A 15,980-nucleotide genomic window follows, 5' to 3' on the forward strand; every position below is an offset into this window, starting at 1 on the left:
CTAGCCATATCAAAATTTTCCGAGATGTTGTATAAACCATAAGGCTGAAAATATAGGAGAATGCAATAAGTAAATATAAGTTGTAAAATGAAGTTGTTCTAATTAAGTATAACCTGTTTTTGTTCATTTGTGGTCCTTCAAGATGCAATAAGAAACAAGAAACCAGAAACAACAAATCTTATGTTTATAAAATAGAACAATATAATAACATTGGCAAGATGCCATAAAAGGATAACCATTAAGAGAATTATTTATTACAAGTAATAAAACAATCATTATATTTTAAATTCTTTTAGCTAATTTTTTCTTATTAGACAAACACTTCTTCATTGTATTTATTGGTCTTTCTCATTGTATTTCTAGTGAATAATCTCTTCATCAATATAATATTTATTACAAATTTTATATTGAATAATAAAACTCACAATGTTTGCAAATCTTTTATACATTTAACTTTAGCCACCAAGTTTATACTTATTAATTATAGAAAATTATTATTCACAATGAACAATGGACAAATTAAAATTATTTTTTTGCAATTTGCATTTACCTCAAATTGAGTTTCAATCTGTTTAGATTGTGTTCTTGTGCTGCTGAATTTACACAATCCTAAATGACACATAAAAATTAGAATTTAACAAAATTTGAAATCACTTGAATCTAGATGATATATGAAATTTAAATTACAAATTTTAAGATTTTTTGATGATTTCATCATTATCTATCATAAAACCTACATATTGTATTTTATCAAAAATAAAATATTCAATTCAAGTAAATTTTAACCAAATGCATTATCAAATATTCAAATCAACTTAAATAATGCATTTAGAACTTTCCTAACACAAATTACAAATTAGAATCAATTTTGAAATCAATCTTACATTTACATTGAAATATTACACTCACTCTAACACAAAACCAACAAATTATTTCAAAATCTAAAACCATAAACTGAATTATAGTTAAAGAAAAGAAAATATTTCTTTTAATTGTCTTTTGTAATATTGGAGATAGTTCCTTGATTGTATAATACTTCATAGGTTTATATCTCTTCATTCCAAGGACAAACAATACAAGAGTAAACATTTCAATCAATAGATTCCATCTAGAAAATTCCAAAATATAAAACCAAATTTGAAGAAGCTTAAATTGAAGTATGCATAGATTTTTGTAAAGAATATTCAAACTGTTTATAGAAATGTTAAGCAATTGTAAATGCGAGGAGGAAATTGTACATAAATCCTAACACGAGCAATGGTCAAAACACATAAAATTCGGACCTTAATTGATGGGGAAAAATAGTTGCTGCAATCGCTTAGTGAACCTGATAAGCCCGTGTATCGGCCCATTTTCAACGTCTCATGAACTTGTCTCCCAGTTGTATTTTAATATATATATATATATAATAATAATAATGGGCTTAATTCCTAAAACATGGGCACAAATGGGCTTAATTCATATAACATATATTTTTTTAGGCGTCACACAAATATCATTTTACTCGTTATCAAAATTTCATCTATAAATAAATGTATAAGGAACATAATGCTAAAATTACCCTAATGTTGGGGGCGCCGCCCTCACATTATTCCCTCATTTCTCACAGTAGTCGCATTGTTTTCTTGTAGGCATTTTTTTCTCTAGAAAGTTCTTCTTCTTCGGTTTCTTTTCATTTTATTTTTTATCTCATAGTATAGGAGTTTATTTTTCATTCATCTCATCGAAGAGGAATCTTCGATGACTACATATTAAATCATGTGGTTTGTAGAAGTTCTTCGGTGAGATTCCTAGATGGACCATTAGTTCATCGCCATCTAGCCTAATCTTTGATTAGTTAATTAGTCTCGCTTCCTTCATCAATGACATTGATTAGCTTGCATTTTTACGTTATTCTGAAACCAAGATTTTGCGCGATTTCTTCGTTAGCTAGTTCTTCAAAAGGTACGAAGATTTACTATTTTGTTTTCAATTCTTTATATTTTGTATATATATTATAAAAACTCTCTTTCCTTTGATTTTATTCTAAAGCAATAAAATATCTATATAGGTTACAAGAAGCAAAGACAACAAATATCAAGTCAGAAATCTGAAACTCAGAAACAAGCACCACATTTTGAATAACTTGAATTTGCTCACGAGGAAACCGAGCAAGTTTTGGTTTCAAAATAGCGTGAAAATGAAAAACTAATCAATAGCTATGTTGAAGGCATTTGGTTTGGCCGATTGAAGACTAGGCTAAGTGGTGATGCATTTATCGTCAATCTTGGGATTCTCACGGAAGAATTCAGTAAAACGTCATGATTTGATCATAAGTTTTTAAAGATAGAACATATATCATATAGGTGGTTAAGGATCATATCTATTGTAGAAGAATGTACTCTTAATACTTTGAAGATTAATAGATGTTATTATTGTGGGAATTATTTTGATATTTGTGATGGAACCTATAAAGTTGTTTTTATTTTTTTTTAGTCGACATTGTTATATATTTAATGTTAAACATAATGTAATATTTTAATAGTAAATAAGTACAACATAAAACTATGTCAAATCTTACGATTTTTTTAATTTATAAAATATTTTAATCGTTTGATTTAATAAAATTTTATAAAAATAAAGTGAGTTTATATTTATAAATTCTTAACAAATATTTTAATAAAAATAAATTAATTATTTTAATTGATTGTATAACTATAATATTTTTATAATTTAATTCTTATTTATTTTAATTATATATAAATAACAATAATTTATAACAAATATTATTTTAAATTAAGCTTTTACGATTTAAAAGTAAATTTTCGATCTGAATAACCAACGATTTTCAATAAGACTCTTAATTTTAAAAATTTTGTTTTGTGTCTATTTTTTATTTTTTCAAATAGGGTATAAGATAATTGATAAGATTACATGAATCTTTGGCTTAACAACCTCATGAGTCTTGTGTGTATGTGAATCTAAATTTTGGAAGTTCATAGAAACTAAAATGTTAAGATTGAGAATTTTTTGAAATTTTTTTTAAAACAACCTATAAATTTGCACCATATATTTAATTATATCTTTGAACTGAAAAGGGAACAAAAGATACCATCGAAATGGCACGAAATATTGTGAGTATTGTTGAACTTGGCAAAGGAATTACCTCTTTACATTCAAGTGAACTAGCGATTTGAGGGAGGGGGGCTTACCATTCTCATCATGCTCTATTAGAATGGTTTTTACTACCATATCTGTCATGTTCGGTTTTGAAAAATTTACGCGCATGCTTGTTTTACTATATTTTCTAAAAAATTAAAATTTTATATAATAAAATTATGATTTTATATAATATAACGTAGTATATTAAAAATTCATATTATTATAAAAATATAAGTTTAAAACTCTTATAAAATATGAATAATAAATAAATATATTAGTGATGTTATATACTTATCTAGCGGGAATACAAATATAGCACTCTATTTCCGGTTAACTACTTGTCAAATCAGAAAAAAAGGATCGACATAAAGAAGACAATTAGATATCGACTAAAATGTGTTTGTGGATCTAAATTTTGGAAGTTCAGAAATTAAAATGTCAATCTAAGATTTATATATATATATATATATATATATTAAATCATGATTCTTCGCTTCAACTTAAAACGATTCTAGTTACAATCGAACCTTGACATTTTAGACTTTTATGTCGACTTTTACCATTAAATTACTTGCTAAAAATTTTATTGATGGATTGAAAACAACCCATGAATTTGCACCATATATTTAATAATACCTTTGAACTGAAAGGGGAATAAAATATATTCTCAAATTGAAATGAAATATCGCAAGTATTATTGAACTTGGCAAACACAATACATATTTACATTCAAGCGAGTCTAACTAGGGATGATAATAGGGAGAATTGGGGTACTTACTATTCTCATTTCCTTCTATTTTGAAGATTTGATTACTACCATCTTTGTTGGTTTCAAAAAATCCTTAACTCCCTATCTTTTCTAACCAATCAAAATTTCTAAGATAAAATCATGTTTTTATAAAATATAGTGTTAATATATTAAAAAAATGGGGTCATTAATACTAAACACAATAAATATATATTATATAAAAAGCATTTTATATAATTTTATCATAGAAACGCGGTTCTTTTATCTCAATTGTCATTTTTGATATAGTTTTACATCCGAATTACTCTAGTAAAAATGATATATTTCATCCTCGAACAATAATAAACACAATTAAATATATATTATATAAAAACATTTTATATAAAAGAAAATTTTCTGTAACCAAACCGATGATGGTTATTTGAAATCTTCCAAATTTTTAATAAGCTTCACTCTAACGTTTATACATATTCTCAATTGGTCATCTCCTTTGGAAATTCAAGAATTTAGTAGAGATTACAAAAACAGAAGCAAAAAACACAACAAAAGCCATGACCCCAACAGAAACAAGTCCTAAAAATTCTCTCTTGTACCCAAAATAGTTCCTCAAAAACTCTCCCCCTTCCGACATTTCTCCATACTGAGACACAGACAAACCATATAAACTCCAAGAAACGGGGCACGACCATTGGTACCATTTCCACCACTCGGGTATTCTCGATATAGGAATGAAAAATCCCGAGAACAAATTCCACATCGTGAAGAACACGCTGCAAAGGGTTGCTGATACACCTTAGTTTGAACTAACTGCCACAACCATCATCCCGAAATAAATGAAGTAGAGAATTGAGAAGAAGAAAAAGAACAAGTAGAGCAAGAACTTGCCAATTGTCCATTCAAACCCCATCATTGCATACACTATTATACCATATATTATGGCTTGTGCCATTGTGTAAGGGATTTCTATTTCCACCTGATTTTCAAAAACAACTAATTCAAATTGGAGTTCTAATTTTAATTCTAATTCTAATTTCAATTATCCAAATCAAAACATACTCATTACCTGAGCAACCGCGTAAGGGAACGATGAATACATCTCAGCAGCTCTTTCTCGATAAAAAACTGCCCTTCCATCAGTCACGACAGGGAAAACCGATGAACAGGCATGTGTTCCCATGAACATTATGGCCATGTACATTGACCCCATCCCATTAACAATGTCGTGGTCAGTATTCCTGCAGTTTTTTAATGAAACAGCTAGTGTTGGATTAGTTGGCAAAAAGGGTAAATGGGTGATTTACTATAGACTAGAATTTGCGATAATACTTTTGTACCTTCTTGAACCGAGGTTCCAGAACAAAATACAAAGCATAGATCCGGTTAGTAGTGCGTGAAGAAATCGCGCGGAGTTATAGGTTGTGTTACGCCAATAAAAAATTAAGGCTTTGTTTCTCCTACAAAGTTTAAGACAATTAATCATATGGTTTGGAAAAATGAACAATAAAGGTAAGAATTAATAGAAATAAAAATAAAAAATAGTAATGTAAAAGTTGACCAACCGAAAAAGATCAGAATTTTTGTATAAATTAGAGAAAGTAACACCAAGAGGATTTATCTCTTCTTGTGCGGTTACTTCCATCAGCCATGTTGCGGGATTGCAACCTTCTTGGATCCAGCAATACCATCGATTCCCTTCAAAGAGGAAATTTAGTCTTTTGTTGATTCAATTAACTGCACAATCTAACACAATAGAGAAAAAAATATACACCAGAAATCTAACACAATATACAAAGCATAAAAAAGAACACACCATATCAAGTATTTAAAATTCAAATATTTTCATTTATTTCAGACACTTAAATTCAGTATTCATCGGTCAACACTTAATTAAATTGTCATTATAACAGTTTTTTAAGTACTTTCCTATCATTAATTTCATATTTTATCAATCAAGTTGCATATCAAGTACTTAAAATTCAAATATTTTCATTTATTTCATACACTTAGATTCAGTATTCATTAGTGAATAATTAATTTATGGGTTTATCTATCACACCTGAAAACTCACCTCAAAGTATTTTATCACATGGCAGGACTGGTATCCCAAAGGACCAACATAAATCTCTTGACCTCCTTGACTCACCAGAAAAAGCTTTAAAGTTGGTAAAAAGAAATTAAATTAAAAAAAAATTGTATATAATACATATTGAGAAACAATAGATTTGATTAAGTAAAAAGTTACCTCATCAAAACCACAGTGAGCTCTGCAGTGGAGGGCTGGCTCAATAGACGGTTTGAAGTTAAAAATTCAAGAACAAGACTAAATTTGTTTGAATCAGTCCATAACTAGTACAGCTTCCACCGGACTTATTGCTGATTCAAAAGGCGTAACAGAAACCGACCCGTTCCTCGCGGTGTGGCTAGAAGCCCAGACCGTACCTGTAAGCGATTGATGAAGAGGGGAGTGCGACCGATGCTAGAAATGCGACCGGTCTCGGCAGAAATGAGATTCGATGATTCGCTCCGGTTCTACGGCAAAGTGACAATTGCGTCCATTCCACGCTGCATCTGTGATCCAATAGAGTGCACAACAATCCTTCCGAAAGTGTTGGAGGATAGCAGGCCGTTAAAAATGAGTTGTTTGTATGAAAACTCTAGACGATTTTCCCCCGATGTGCCGATCATTCCAGACGTATCTCTCATGCCGATCTTGCCGAATGTGACGATGATCTTTACTCCGAGTATGTTTCCCGTAATTGACAATCAAATCAACTGAATCGCACGACCGAGCAACTGTGACGAACGTGCCGATCGTGTCGATTGTGTTGAACGTGTCGACAATTTTGATTCCTCCACAATTCTTAATTGAATATGAGAATATGCACGTATTTGGAGAAGAAATTCAAAATTCCATCCCTGGATCGCCGAAATCTCTAGAGCTTTTCTCTTCCTCCTCTCCCTGGGATTACTTTTTATGTAGGAAACGAAAGTTCGACCAACCCTTGTTTGACCCGCTTTCTTATGATCGGCGTGTGTATATATATATCCTTACTTAAAATATTAATAAATTTTAAAAATAAAAATTTAATTTCAATATATTAAATAATAAGTATTTATTAAATATTTTTAAAATACAAATATTATATATATATATATAAATAAAAATATTTTTTAATGGTTAATCATATAAATTATATATGCATACACAATATTATAATTATAAATATAAATTAACAATATTAAGTAGTCTAGTGGTTGAAGTGTTTATTTTACATAATATAGACCGTGGTTCAAATCCTATAAGAACGTTAGTTTATCGAAGTGAGGAGTTGGTTGGATGCGAAATGATGTTGATGAATAAAATATGCGATGATATTGGTGGGAGGGTAAATGACATTCACGAGATTAGAGGTCAATTGTGAATGTTGATTAAAATATGCGATGAAATTAATGGTTGGGTAAATAGAATTCACGATAAGGAATGAGATGGTTTGGAGTTTGTTGATTTGACTGAAGTAAAAATGTAAGGTCACGAGATTAGATATCAATTGAATTGGATAAAAATATAGAGTGAGATGGATAGTTAGTCAAAGTGATGATAAGTAAGTCGGATTGTTTATTGTAAAATATTTGAGAAGTGGGTTGTTTAACCGAAGTGAAAGTAAATGACATTCACGATATAGAATAAGATGGTTTGGTGTTTGTTGATTTGACAAAAGTGAAAGTATAAGGTCACAAAATTAGAGGTCAATTGAGGTGGATACAAATATAGAGTGAGATGGTTGGTTAGTCGAAGTGATGATAAGTAAGGCATGTTGTTTATGGTAAAATATGTGATGAGTGAGTTGTTTGACCGAAGTAAAAGTAAAGTCTCGAAATGCGAGATCGATTGAAATTGGTGGATAAAAATGTGGAATGAGATATTTGGTCAGTCGGAAGTGAGTATGCCACACAATGAGAGGTCGATTGGAGATCGAGTATGCCAAAATGAGGGTAAAAGAGATTGGTAATGTACCAAAGTGAAGTTTAAGGTCACAGTATCAGAGGTCCGATTAGGATGGATAAAAGCGGAATGAGATGACTAGTTAGTCGAAATGAAGATAAGTAAGTCGGGTTGTTTATTGTAAAATATGTAAAGAGATGGATTGTTTGACCGAAATGAAAGTAAAGTCTCAAAATGAGAGATCGATTATTTGTGGATAAAATGTGGAATGAGATGGCTGGTTAGTTAAAGTGAGTATGTCACACAATGAGAAGTCGATTGAGAATTGGTGGATCAAAGTGAGGGTAAAAGAGATTGGTAATGTTGGAAATGGTTGATTTGATTGAAATTAAAGTGTGTAAGGTCACAATATGAGATATTAATTAGACTGTGGAATGAGATGGTTAGTTCACCGAAGTGATGATAGAAAAAAGTCAAGTTGTATATTATAAAATATGTAAGGAGATGAGTCACGAGATAAGAGTTCGGTTGGGGATTGGTGACCAAAGTGAGCATAAAAGAGATTGGTAATGTTGGAGATGGTTGATTTGACCGAAGTGAAAGTATAAGGTCACAAATGAGAGGTCAATTATTGGGGATGATGAATGTGGAATGAGATTGATGGTTAGTTGAATTGAGGATAAAGAATGTCGAGTTGTATATTGTAAAATATGTTAGGAGATGGGTTGTTTGACGAAGTGAAACTAAGGTCTCGAGATGAGAGTTCGATTGTGAATTGGTGGATAAATGTGGAATGAGATGGTTAATTAGTCAAATTGAAAGTAAGGTAACAAGATGAAAGGTCAATTTGGGTGGATAAATGTGCAATAAAATGTATGGTTAGCTGAAGTGAGGATAAAAATGTCGGGTTGCATATTATAAAATATGTGAGAAGATGCGTTTTTTGATGATATGAAAGTAAGGTCTTCGAGAGATGAGAGGTCTATTTTGATTGGTGGATAAATGTGAAATGAGATGATTTTTGATTAGTATAAGTGTAAGTAACATAAATATATGAGAGGTCGATTGAGAAAGAAATTGATATTGGTGGCTAAAATATGCGAGAAGATTAACTATTTGAACGAAGTGAAAGTCAATGTCACGAGATGAGAAGTTTGATTTGAATTGGTAGATAAATGTGGAATGAGATGATTGGTTAGTTTAAGTGGTTTAAGGTCACGAGATGAGAGGTCGATTGAGGATTGATGAGCTAAAGTGAGGGTAAAAAAGAGATTGGTAATGTTTTGAGAGTTTTGATTTGACCAAAATGAAAAGTGTAAGGTCAAGAAATAAGAAATCCATTTGAAAAAAAATATGTGAGGAGATATGTGAGGAAATGAGTTGTTTTATCGAAGTGAATAAAATTTGAAATGAGAGTGTTTTATTTTTTTTATTTTAATATATTATTCTTGATTTATTAAAAAATTAAAAACATTGAATACATATTTTTAAATTATTATATTTTTTTATTGAAATAATTTTGTTTATATTTTTTTATTTAATTTATTTTGTTTATATTTTTATCTGTTTGCATCGCACGGGAATCCAACAAGTATAAATAATAAATAAATATATTATTGAAGTTATATATTAATTAGTGTTCGAAGTGGGGATACAAATACTATCATCATCTCCGGTCAAATACCGGTCAAACAAGATAAACATTGTCATAAACATGATACTTAAGATAAAAAATGTTATGCAAATTATAATTGTCAGGGACCAAACGTGTTCAAACTTCGATTTTGAAAGATTAATTCATGATAGCAGCCATTCTTCCATTTTAAACAACTAATGAAAAAAAATATAATCCAAAATGACCGAATCTCATAAAATTAATCTCTATACATTAGGCACACTAAAAAATGAAGAAATTCAAAGAGAGAAAACAATCCAAAAGATAAAAAGTGATTGTTTGGAGAGTAATCAGTAAATTTACGAAAAATATATTGATCAAGATTTTAGCCTTATATAATGTATTTATCTAAAACTATTGTGAATATGTATTTTCAAATACAAAAAAAACTACTAGCCATACCAACATTTTTCGAGATATTGTATAAACCATAAGGCTGAAAATATAGGAGAATGCATTAAGTAAATATAAGTAGTGCTGTTCTTGAGATTTTTTAGGCCTTAGGCGAAAGAACGAAATTGGGGCCATACGCATAAACTTCACTTGTGTTTCACCGTTGATCTTTAATAACCTTCCAATATCTACAAAGATGCAACATAAATTGTCAACGAAAGTGATTTCTTCTTGCATTTTTAGATGCAAAATCATTGATAATTGTATCGTAATCAATATATTCTAAAAAATCTTTTTCAATACATAAAATAGCAAGTCCATTCAATCTATATTGAGACATCAAAGATCTTAGATAATTTTTCAATAATTTTATCTTAGAAAAACTTCTTTCAGCAGAAGCTACCGTAACAGGCAATGTTAGTAAAATTCGATATACAATAGAGACCTTAGGATAGCAATTTATTGACAATACAAAATCAAGAATTTCAGCAGCGGGCGTATCCAAACTAGGTAAAGCAACTTGTAGTATTATTAGTTCAGAAAACAAATCACTCAAATTAACATCACACGTACCTTCATGAGAAAATACATTACAAAATGTGCTACACTTTTCTTTCAATTTGCTTTCATTCAATGCCTTCAACTTTCCAGAATTCATAAGGAACCCAAATAAGTCGTTAAACTCAATCAATTGTTCAAACCTATGTTTTAGGGATGCAAGAGACATATCAACCAATATCCCGTCTAGGACCCTTTTCAACCAATAAATCTCTTGTTTTATTATCAAAATTATCCCAATTTATAGGATCATATATATCTACTTGGAGTTTATCCACGAGAGGGATAGAATGGTTGTTCGTTTGACTATCGTTTTCGGGAATGATATTTATTTCCTCCACATTCTCATCTACATTAACTATATTAATTTCTTCAGCATTTATGGCTTCAGTTGAGTCTAAATTTTTAGAAGCTTTTGTTCTTTTAACAAACTTGTCAAGCGCACCACTTTGAGATTTAACAAATTGTTTTTTTAATTATTTTCTTTTTCGTTTTTCATATCCAGATAAATATTTTTTCGGCGCCATCAAACAAGTAAACTATTTTTAAAGATCTTTACGGCTTAACCACACAAATACACAATCTCAAAACAAAGCATAAAATAAATAACAATCAAACCATGATGTTAAATTTTCACTTTTAATGGTTAAACCTTACCTCAAGACTCAATCCAGCGAAACAGAGCCACCGTCGAAATTATTTTGTTGTCGGTTTCGTTGTCAGTTTTGTTGTGAGTTTCGTTGTCGGTTTCGTTGTCGATGTAGGATGCAGAGACTGAGAGAGACAGACAGTGAGATAGACAGTAAGGTTTTCAATTTTTTGTTCTAATAGTGTTAGTTTGTTTATCTATTTGGGCTATAGAGCCATAGACCAAAAAATCTAACATAATAAAAAAAATTAAAGAATAAGAAACTAAAAATCCTTACTAATACCTAGCATATATAAAAAAATGGGCCCCTTTTTGGTCCTAGGTCCTAGGCCGTGGCCTAGGCTGCCTACCCCTCCGGGCCGGGCCTGAATATAAGTTGTAAATGAAGTTGTTCTAATTAAGTATAACCTGTTTTTGTTCATTTGTGTCCTTCAAGATGCAACAAGAAACAACAAATCAACTTATGTTTATAAAATAGAACAATATAATAAAATTGGCAAGATGCCATGAAAGGATAACCATTTAGAGAATGATTTATTACAAGTAGTAAAACAATCATTATATTTTAAATTCTTTTAGCTAATTTTTTCTTATTAGACAAACACCTTCTTCATTGTATTTATTGGTCTTTCTCATTGTATTTCTAGTGAATAATCTCTTCACCATTATAATATTTATTACAAATTTTATATTGAATAATAAAACTCACAATGTTTGCAAATCTTTTATACATTTAACTTTAGCCACCATGTTTATACTTATTAATTATAGAAAATTATTATTCACAATGAACAATGGACAAATTAAAATTATTTTTTTTGCAATTTGCATTTACCTCAAATTGAGTTTCAATCTGTTTAGATTGTGTTCTTGTGCTGCTGAATTTACACAATCCTAAATGACACATAAAAAATAGAATTTGACAAATTTTGAAATCACTTGAATCTAGATGATATATGAAATTCAAATTACAAATTTTAAGATTTTTTTTGATGATTTAATCATTATCTATCATAAAACCTACATATTGTATTTTATCAAAAATAAAATATTCAATTCAAGTAAATTTTAACCAAATGCATTATCAAATATTCAAATCAACTTAAATAATGCATTTAGAACTTTCCTAACACAAATTACAAATTAAAATCAATTTTGAAATCAATCTTACATTTACATTGAAATATTACAGTCACTCTAACACAAAACCTACAAATTATTTCAAAATCTAAAACCATAAACTGAATTATAGTTAAAGAAAAGAAAATATTTCTTTTAATTTTCTTTTGTAATATTGGAGATAGTTCCTTGATTGTATAATACTTCCTTGATTGTAAACATTTCAATCAATAGATTCCATCTAGAAAATTCCAAAATATAAAACCAAATTTGAAGAAGCTTATATGAAGTATGCATAGATTTTTGTAAAGAATATTCAAACTGTTTATAGAAATGCTAAGCAATTGTTAAATGCGAAGAGGAAATTTTACATAAATCCTAACACGAGCAATGGTCAAAACACATAAAATTTGGACCTTCATTGATGGGGAAAAAGAGTTGCTGCAATCGACTTAGTAACCTGATAATCCGTGTATCGGCCCATTTTCAATGTCTCATGAGCTTGTCTCTCAATTATATTTTAATATATATATATATATATATATATATATATATATATATAATAATGGGCTTAATTCCTAAAACATGGGCACAAATGGGCTTAATTCATATAACATTTATATTTTTAGGGCGTCACACAAATATCATTTTACTTGTTATCAAAATTTCATCTATAAATAAATACATAAGGAACATAATGCTAAAATTACCCTAATGTTGGGGGCGCCGCCCTCACAATAATCCCTCATTTCTCACAGTAGTCGCATCGTTTTCTTGTAGGCATTTTTTTCTCTAGAAAGTACTTCTTCTTCGGTTTCTTTTCATTTTATTTTTTATCTCATAGTCTAGGAGTTTATTTTTCATTCATCTCATCGAAGAGGATTCTTGGATGACTACATATTAAATCATGTGGTTTGTAGAAGTTCTTCGGTGAGATTCCTAGATGGACCATTATTTCATCGCCATCTAGCCTAATCCTTGATTAGTTAATTAGTCTTGCTTCCTTCATCAATGACATTGATTAGCTTGCATATTTACGTTGTTTTGAAACCAGCATTTTGCTCGATTTCTTCGTTAGCTAGTTCTTCAAAAGGTACGATGATTTACTATTTTGTTTTGAATTCTTTGTATTTTGTATATATTATAAAACTCTCTTTCCTTAGATTTTATTCTAAAACAACAAAAGATCTATGTAGATTACAAGAAGAAATGGCAACCATTATCAAGTCAGAAATCTGAAACTCAAAAACAAGCACCACTTTTAGAAGAACTTGAATTTGCTCACGAGGAAACCGAGCAAAGTGTTGGTTTTAAAACAGCGTGAAAATGCAGAACTATTCTATAGCTATGTTGAAGGCAGATGGTTTGACTGATTGAAGACTAGGCTAAGTGGTGATGCATTTATGGTCAATCTTGGGATTCTCACGGAAGAATTCAGTAAAACGTCATGATTTGATCATATGTCTTTAAAGATATAACATATATGATAGGGTGGTTAAGGATCATATCTATTGTAGAAGATTGTGCTTTTAATACTTTGAAGATTAATAGATGTTATTATTTTGAGAATTATTTTGATATTTGTGATGGAACCTATAAAGTTGCATTTATATTTTTTAGTTGACATTGTTATATATTTAATGTTAAACATATGCAATATTTTATTGGTATATAAGTACAACATAAAACTATGTCAAATATTATGAGCTTCTGAATTTATAAATTATTTTAATTATTTGATTTAATAAAATTTTATAAAAATAAAGTGAGTTTATATTTATAAATTCTTAACAAATAATTTAATAATATAAAATTAATTGTTTTAATTGATTGTGTAACTATAATATTTTTTATATTTTAATTCTATTATTAATTATATATAAATAACAATAATTTATAACAAATATTATTTTAAATTAAGCTTTTACAATTTAAAAGTATATTTTTTATTCGAATAACCAACCATTTTTAATCAACTCTTAATTTTAACAATTTTGTTTCATGTCTATTTTTTATTTTTTCAAATAAGGTATAAGATAATTGATAAGATTACATGAATCTTTGGCTTAACAACTTCAGAGTCTTGTGTGTATGCGGATCTAAATTTTGGGAGTTCGTATAAACTAAAATGTTAAGATTTAGAATTTATTGGAATAAATTTCAAAACAATCTATGAATTTGCACCATATATTTAATTATATCTTTGAACTGATAAGGGAACAAAATATACCATCCAAATTAGGGTGGCAATTCGGGTAACGGCTCGTGTTTAGTATCGTGTACTTCATCGTACACGACCCATTTTAGGTCAACCCATACACGACCCATTAAACTTATTGTTTCTACCCTTTTAACCCAAACACAAACTATTTATTAATGGGTCGACACAACACGACCCGTTATACACGAAATTAATTTTGGGTCAATGTATACACTACACGAAATTAACGGGATAAGGCAAGGGGACCCCCTCTCTTTTTACCTTTTCGTAGCTATCATGGCGATCTTTGTGAGCATCTTCGCGATGTTCCGAAAGAATCGTCCATACATCTTTCACCCATTCTGTGAAGTAGAGGAGGTAACTTATTTATGCTTTGTTGACAATTTGTTCATTTTAGCGCATGTAGACTTTGATTCCATTAAAACTATTAGGGCTGCACTAACGTTCTTTTCTGAGGTAACAGGTTTAACTATTAATGAAAGCAAAAGTGTGGCATTTTATGGAGGCGTGAAAGACAAAACAAAGTAGGACATATTCAACATCATGGGCATCAAGGAAGGCATCTTTCCCATAAGGTACTTCGGAATTTCGTTAACTGCGAAGCAGATCAAGATCTCACAATGCAAGCCGCTGATTGAAATGGTAAAAAACACGATATTTGGCTGGGCAGCGAAAACACTTTCTTATGCAAGGAGGATCGAATTTATCAAAACCGTGGTTATGGGCATAGTTGGCAATTGGGCGCAGCAAATGGTCATTCCGAAGAAGGTAATGAAGGAACTCGACACGCTGATGAGAAACTTTATCTTGGGTAGTAGTGGAAGAGGAGGAAAGAAAGTCAAATGGACCTCTTTCTACAAACCGAAGGACGAGGGAGGCATCGACTTGAAGAATTGTATCGAGTGGAACAAGGCTCTAACCTTCAAGCATTTGTGGGCTTTAGAGCGCAATCAGGAATTACTATTGATCAAATGGGTGCATACGAGGTTTATGAAACACGAAACCAGCATCTGAACCTGCAAAATTCACGAAGGTATGAGCTGGACTTTGAAAAAGATTCTTAAACTAAGAAGCGATATTGCAGATCTTTATGACATCTGACTAGGGGACGGGAAATGCACTCTATTCTGGCACGACCCCTAGTTCGAAAATCAGCCTATCATCGACAAGGAGGAGTTTCAAAATACCCGTATTAGAAGGGACTGCGCAAAAGCGAAAATCAGAGACATCAAAGACGAGAATTGAAACTTATTCTTGAGAAGAATTCCAGAAGGAAAGAGGATACTTGATCATATAAGTAACATACAACTACATGACAGACCGGATATTCATGAATAGAAAGCTGAGGACAATGGGAAACTGGTATTGAAGAAAATATGGAAGGTAATCTAGGAAAATGCGCAGAAAGTAAAATGGGCTCCTCTTGTATGGTCAACGAAGATTATCCCTCGACACCAGTTCATCCTATGGCTCGCCTTCTAGGAAAGACTCAACACTCGTGATCGTATCAGCAAGTATATGAGCATCCCGAAT

The sequence above is a fragment of the Impatiens glandulifera genome, chromosome 6 (assembly GCF_907164915.1).
Source record: "Impatiens glandulifera chromosome 6, dImpGla2.1, whole genome shotgun sequence".
NCBI classification, from domain to species: Eukaryota; Viridiplantae; Streptophyta; class Magnoliopsida; order Ericales; family Balsaminaceae; genus Impatiens; species Impatiens glandulifera.